Consider the following 7,599-nt stretch of genomic DNA (forward strand, 5'->3'; position numbering starts at 1 on the left):
CTGACCCACAGGGTGTCAGGTTGTGTTCTGACTCTGTCAGTGTTGTTTTAGTTTATTGCATTGTTTATTTTATCCTTTTATTTTCTTCCCTACTAAAGAACTGTTATCCCTGCTCCCATATTTTTTGCCTGAGGGCCCCTTAATTTAAAATTTATAGCAATTTGGAAGGAGGGGGTTTACATTCTCCATTTCAGGGGAGGCTCCTGCCTTCCTTAGGAGACTCCTGTCTTTCCAAACCAAGACAGATTTTGGTGCTTAACGTGAGGCTCGAGGGCACAGAAATAAAAAGGAAATAACAGTTCTTGAGTAATCTAATTTTTGTACGCTGCTACAGAAACCTTGTTAAGCTGTCATCATGTGGTCCAGCTTACCTTGGTTTGGGTGGCACGTGGTTGTGGCTACATTTCTCCCATTTGCAGGCCCTTATCTAAACATGGGTCCTATAACCAAGACTACTGTGGCTGTTATCCAGTTTGTTTTATGGGTGAATAAGGGGAGGAATTCATGGATTTTTAACTTCCTCTGGAAAGCAGGCACATGGATTCACAGCTATCACACACTAACTGTATGTTTTTGGGGTTACTTTAATATTAGCACCTGCTGTGAGGAAATGACACCAGGGGAAATCTTCTCCCAACCCTTTAGCCATCTCTTTGGGTCTGCTCTACCAGTTTTTGAAGGGTTCAGATCCACTCTAAATACTAACGATATCATACAGTGGCTGGTGTTGCTGGAAGGCTTGTTCTGTTTAGCATTTAGAGATAAGAGAAGATTAACTTGGATAACCACCCTGACACCTACCCCAAAGACAAGGGATGCTGCCCCAGAGCCTGGCCCTGCCCCACAGCCCACCTCAGCTATAAACTACCCAGATTGGATGGGGGTTCTGGTGAAGGAGATAAACGAGGTGAGCCAAATGCTGAAGGAGCACATTTCCCAAGCTCGTGAGAAGCCCTCCCAGTGCCTCGAAGAGGGAGAGTCTAATAGTGCAGCAGTGGAACCCACAGATGTTACAACTGTCCAGGTTCCAGCTGAACTGCAAAGGCAGACACAGCCAGCAGCAGTTACTCCTGTGGAAACAAGGAGATCTAAGATGAAAGCAGGGCACCCAGATAAGGGAGGGCCCTCACAACCCTCAGGAGACCCAGAGGTTGAGATCGTCACCGAGTCCCTGATGTACAAAAATCTCCAAAATCTGCACAAAGACATTGTATGATGGGGATATGAGACTTATACAACCTGGCTACTTTGGGTCTGGGACCTTATAAGTACAGGTGTGCAACTGGATGGTGGTGAGGCAAGAAATTTGGGACCCTCGACCCAGGACTCAGGTATCAATCAGATTTTTGTAAGGGAGCCAGGGTCCCCTTCCCTCTAGGAGCGGCTTTTAATGAGTGTCAGAGAGAGGTTTGTCCACAGGGAGAGCATGCAGGAGCACCACCATAGAATGTGCTGGAAGACCCTTGAGGAAGGCATCCAACAGCTGAGAGAAGTGGCAGCATTGGAGGTACTCTTTGGGAGGGATGGACAGCATGAAAATGACCCCGACAAGGTCGGGTGCACAGGGTAAATGTTGTGGAGCCTGGCAAATCTGGGGCCATCTCAATACACCACCTTCATTGCAACGATTAATGCAGATACCAACCAAGAGACAGTGGGCTCTGTCGCCAACAAGCTTAGAAAGATGAGAGTATGATCAATGGCCCAATGCTGGCTCATGTCTCTGCTGTGATTAAAAATCTCAAAGAGGAGATGAAGGAGATGAGGGAGGGGTGAGGTGTCACAGACATATTTTATGAAAAATCCTTTCCTTAGGATTTTTTCCTCCTGAGAAGCCAGGAGGCCTCAGGAACAAAATGTAAACAATAATTGTCGTGAACGGTGGAAGAATTGCCTCACACAATATGCGTGAACAGCAAATCCCAAAGTTTATTGATAGCTCACACATATTTATATTGGTGTTAATGAAGCTTATACATATTGCAAAAGCTGAGCTCATTATTGGTTAAAGCACACTTAGATCAACCACACCTACTTCTATGCTCTAATGATTATTTTGTTTCTATGTTTACATTCTTATAACTACTCTACCTAGGCTATCTTCATTTTCTGGCAAGCGATTTTCTCCCCCATCTTCCTGTTTCAGCGAAGGTCACCATGACCTCTGTCAGTGATTGGACACTGGTTACTTAATCCCCAGCTTGTTTCCCCTATCCTTATCCAACGGTATCACATCGAAGTGGCCTTTCTCAGCTAGCCAATTATCCACAAAGCTCTCCACAAATAATTATCTGCTGCTGTGGAATTAACAGGTGGATCTGTGATTGGTCTCATGTGGTTATTTCTAATTACTGGCCAATCACAGTCCAGCTGTCTGGACTGTCTTGGTCAGTCACAAGCCTTTGTTACTCATTCTTTTTCTATTCTTAGCTAGCCTTCTGATGAAATCCTTTCTTCTATTCTTTTAGTATAGTTTTAATATAATATATATCATAAAATAATAAATCAAGCCGCCTGACTTCTGTGGAGTCAACATTCTCGTCTCTTCCCTCATCCTGGGACCCCTGCGAACACCACCACAGCGAGGAGCAACAGTTCCCATATGGCACCAGTGCAAGTCACAGCCCCAAAGTCAGAGCCCAATATTCCCCAGCTAGACAGAGAGGGTACACCCCAGGGGCTGACGTGTGGTTCTCCCTGCATGACCATGGGGAAGACATGGGAAGGTGGGATGGAAAACCCACTTCTGTCCTGGCAGCACGGGTGCATCAACTCACCGAGGGAAACACTCATCAAGGGAACTCCAGTAAAGTGAAGGTAGCCTCAACCTCCCATGACCGAGCTGCTGGGTATGATCTATCAGATCTCCTTGAAGGAGAGAACCTCTAGCATGCGTGCCCAGGAAAGAAATAATAAACAGGATTAGGAGGGCCCTGCCTGTAGCCAGGAAGAGGCATGGGAAAACTGGATCTTTTAGACGGTGTGGATCTGATGGCCTGGCACATCAAAGCCACAAAAATATGATGCCTTAGTTGATACTGGTGTGCAGTGTACTCTAATACCATCGGGACACATTGGGGCGGAACCTGTTTCCATTGCCAGGCTGACGGGGATTGACTGTGTTGGAAGCCGAGGTGAGCCTGACTGGGAAAGAGGGGCAGAAACATCCTATTGTGACTGGCCCAGAGGCCCTGTGTGTTCTGGGCATAGACTTCCTCTGGAATGGCTTTACAAAGACCCAGAAAGACTCAAGTGAGCTTTTGGAATAGCTGCTGTAGAGGCAGAGAACATGAAGCAGTTGAACACCTTGCCTGGACTATCAGAAAACCCATCTGCAACAGGACTTCTGAAGGTGGAAGAGCAACGAGTGCAATTGCCACCTCGACAGTGCACCACCGGCAGTATCGGACAAATTGGGATGCTGTGATCCCCATGCACAAAATGATCCGTGAGCTGGAGAGCCAAGGGGTGGTCAGCAAAACCCACTCACCCTTCAACAGTCCCATCTGGCCTGTGTGCAAGTCTGACGGAGAATGGAGATTGACTGTGGACTATCGTGGCTTGAGAGATTGACTGTGGACTATCGTGGCTTGAATGAAGTGACTCCACCACTGAGTGCTGCTGTGCTGGACATGCTGGAACTCCAGTACGAGCTGGAGTCCAAGGCAGCAAAGGGGTACGCCACCATTGACAATGCTAAGGTGCTCTTCTCCATTCCTCTGGCAGCAGAATGCAGGCCTCAGTTTGCTTTCACCTGGAGGGGCGTGCAGTACACCTGGAACCGACTGCCCCAGGGGTGGAAGCACAGCCCCACCATCTGCCATGGACTGATCCAGAGTGCACTGGAAAAGGGTGAGGCTCCAGAGAACTTGCAGTACATCAATGGCATCATTGTGTGGGGGAACACAGCGATGGAAGTGTTTGAGAAAGGAGAGAGGATCATCCAGATTCTGCGGGAAGCCGGTTTCGCTATCAAGAAGAGCAAAATCAAGGGACCCACCCAAAAGATCCAGTTCCTGGAGTAAAGTGGCAAGATGGATGGTGTCAGATTCCCACTGAGGTCATCAACAAGATCACAGCAATGTCTCCACCAACCAGCAAGAAGGAAACACAAGCTCTCCTAGACACGATAGGTTTTTGGAGAATGCACATTCCCGAGTACAGTCAGACTGTGAGCCCTCTCTACCTGGTCACCCGCAAGAAGAACGATTTCCCCTGGGGCCCTGAGCAGCAACAAGCCTTTGCACAGATCAAGCAGAAGATCACTCATGCTGTAGCCCTTGGCCCAGTCAGGACAGGACCAGAGGTGCAGAACGTGCTCTGCTCTGTAGCCGGGAACAATGGTGTGTCCTGGAGCCTTTGGCAGAAGATGCCTGGGGAGACTCGAGGCCAACCAACTTCTAGAGCAGAAGTTACAGAAGATCCAAAGCCAACTACACTTCCACAGAGAGGAAAATCTTGGCTGCCTATGAAGGAGTCCAGGCTGCCTCAGAGGTGATTGGCACAAAAGCGCAACTCCTCCTGGCACCCCAACTACCAGTACTGGGGTGGATGTTTAAAGGAAAGGTTCCCACCTCCCACCACGCCACTGACACCACGTGGAGTAAATGGATTGCTCTCATCACACAGTGCGCCCATATTGGAAACTGAATCACCCTGGGATTTTGGCAATAATTACAAACTGGCCAGAAGGTGAGAACTTTGGTCTCACTGATGAAGAGGAACAAGAACCAGTGACGTGCTGAGGAAGCTCCTCCCTATGACCAACTGCCCCCAGAGGAAATGCGCTACGCTCTTTTCACTGACGGTTCCTGTCGCATCGTAGGGATGAACTGGAAGTGGAAAGCAGCCGTATGGAGCCCCACACGACAGGTTGCAGAGGCCACTGAAGGAGAAGGTGGATCAAGTCAACTTGCTGAACTCAAAGCTGTTCAGCTGGCCCTGGACATTGCTGAAAGAGAGAAGTGGCCAAAACTCTACCTTTATACTGATTCATGGATGGTAGCCAATGCTCTGTGGGGATGGCTGGAGAGGTGGAAAGAGTCCAACTGGCAGCGTAGAGGAAAAGCAATTTGGGCTGCTGATGAGTGGAAAGACATCGCTACCAGGGTAGGGAGGCTACCTGTGAAAGTCCACCATGTAGATGCTCATGTTCCCAAGAGTAGAGCTAATGAGGAACACTGAAACAATGAGCAGGTAGACCAGGCTGCAAAAATAGAGGTGTCGAAGATAGACTTAGATTGGGAACATAAGGGGGAGTTGTTCCTAGCTCGATGGGCCCATGATGCCTCAGGCCATCAGGGCAGAGATGCCACCTATAAGTGGGCACAAGACCGAGGGGTGGATTTAACCATGGACAGTATTTCACAGGTTATCCATGACTGTGAGACGTGTGCTGCCCTCAAGCAGGCCAAGCGAGTGAAGCCCCTATGGTATGGTGGGCGGTGGTCCAAGTACAAGTATGGGGAGGCCTGGCAGATTGACTCCATCCCACTGCCCCAGACACGCCAGGGCAAGCGCTACCTGCTGACCATGGTGGAAGCCACCACTGGATGGTTGGAAACTCACCATGTGTCTCATGCTAATGCCTGGAACACCATCCTGGGCCTTGAAAACCAGGTCCTTTGGAGGCATGGTACCCCTGAGAGGATTGAGTCAGACAACGGGACCCATTTCAAGAATGGCTTTAACAGCTGGGCCAGGGAACATAGTATTGAATGGATATACCATATCCTCTATCATGCACCAACTGCTGGGAAAGTTGATGGGTGCAATGGACTACTTAAAACTACCCTTAAGGCACTCAGTGGGGGGACTTTTAGAAATTGGGAAATGAACTTAGCAAAAGCCACCTGGATGGTCAACACCAGAGGGTCCATAAATTGAGCTGGTCCTGCCCAGTCTGAACCCCTGCACACAGTGGAGGGAGATAAAGTTCCTGTGGTACATATGAAAGGCATTTTAGGGAAGACTGTTTGGATTAATCCCACCTCAGGCAAAGACAAACCCATCCGTGGAATTGTTTTTGCTCAAGGACCTGGTTACACTTGATGGGTAATGCAGAAAGATGGAGAAAGCCATTGTGGACCACAGGGAAACCTAGTCTTAAGTGAGAACTCTGTGTAAGGTTTCATTGTGATGCAGATGGAAATAGAATAAGGGGTGGGTAATGTCCTGACTGCCAAGCAAGATGTTTTCTATTTGCCATCTGAATGGCAGTTGTCTTCTGTTTTCCTTATCTTTTCCACAACCAATCCTCCCTCAGGGGAGACATCTGTTGTTAATAGGCTGTTGAATGTCACTGCACAGCTGATAAGAACTACAGCATCCCAGTGTGAGATGCTCCACCCAGAGGGGAGAGCCAAGCATTGCTACTGGATATAATCTTGAGATTCTGGAACACCAGCATGGCTTTCTCCACTGGATTTCCCAGAGGAAACAGCTGCCTCTTCCACTGGATATTCAGAGGAAGACTTCACCCTTTCTACAGGACCACTGCTCCAACAAAACCGTATCTGCTACTCCAGGAGGACTGCAGGCACATTTCCACTTGGACTGCTACCAACACCCTGAACAACAGGATGTCAGGTTGTGTTCTGACTCTGCAGTGTTGGTTGGATTTACTGCATTGTTTATTTTGTCCTTGTATTTTTTTTCCCTAATAAAGAACTCTTATCCCTGCTTCCATATATTTGCCTGCGAGCCCCCTTAATTTCAAATTCATAACAATTCAGAGGGAGGAGGTTTACATTTTCCATTTCAGGGGAGGCTCCTGCCTTCCTTAAGCAGATACCTGTCTTTCCAAACCAAGACAGGAATATTTTCCAAGGCTGGTCATAAGGAAAACAGGAACCTTTTAGCAGTTCCTGGGAGCAGACAGTGTTTCTGATAAGTTTGGAAAGAGCAAAACCCAGGTGCCGTTTCCAAGGACAAGACCTAACAAGCATTTCTCAGATCACACTGCAGCCTGGAAAGGAGGAGGGGGCAATGCACCACCACACTGGGATCTCAGGGGTGCCCATGGCCTGGGTGATGCTGCCTGATGTCAGCCACCCACCAAAGCCACTCTGTCCCTGCCTCCCACAGCTGCACAGGGCAGAGAAAATTTAACCAAGAGTTCCTGGGTTGGGATAAGACAGGGAGAGATCCCTCATCAAACACCAAAATGGGCATCACAGGCCCAGCCTGGGCACAGGGAGGGAATTTATTACCAACCAAATCACAGCAGCACAAGGAGAGGGGAAATAAATTTCTCCAACACCTTCCCCTCACCCAACAAGGGTCACCCAGAATGGGCATAACCAGGGCTCTGCCCAACGGGGGTCACTGGGGATCATCCAATGGGGATCCTCCCATGGAGGATTGTTGTATTGCACTAAAGATGGAGCTGGAACAGCGTATAAAGCTCTTCCTGCAATCAGGGCACTTGCAGGGTCTCTCCCGGAGTGGATGTGGCAGCGTGCCCTTAGGTCGGAGCTGTTGCTGAAGCTCTTCTCACACTCCCCACCCTCGTAGGGCTTTTCCCCAGTGGGGATCTGGCGATGACTGAAGAGGGGGGAGCTCGGGGATAGAGGCGAGGCAGGTCGGGCTGGGGCAGCG

The 7,599-nt window shown here is 49.0% G+C and overlaps 1 protein-coding gene across 1 annotated transcript in view; it reads left to right on the forward strand.

The window, feature by feature from the left end:
• Nucleotides 1-7,599, forward strand: part of LOC136570629 (zinc finger protein 420-like) — a 68,545-nt gene that overhangs the window by 35,118 nt on the left and 25,828 nt on the right. The gene's annotated exons all lie outside the window — the stretch shown is intronic.

The sequence above is a fragment of the Molothrus aeneus genome, unplaced genomic scaffold (genome assembly GCF_037042795.1).
Source record: "Molothrus aeneus isolate 106 unplaced genomic scaffold, BPBGC_Maene_1.0 scaffold_35, whole genome shotgun sequence".
NCBI lineage: Eukaryota > Metazoa > Chordata > Aves > Passeriformes > Icteridae > Molothrus > Molothrus aeneus.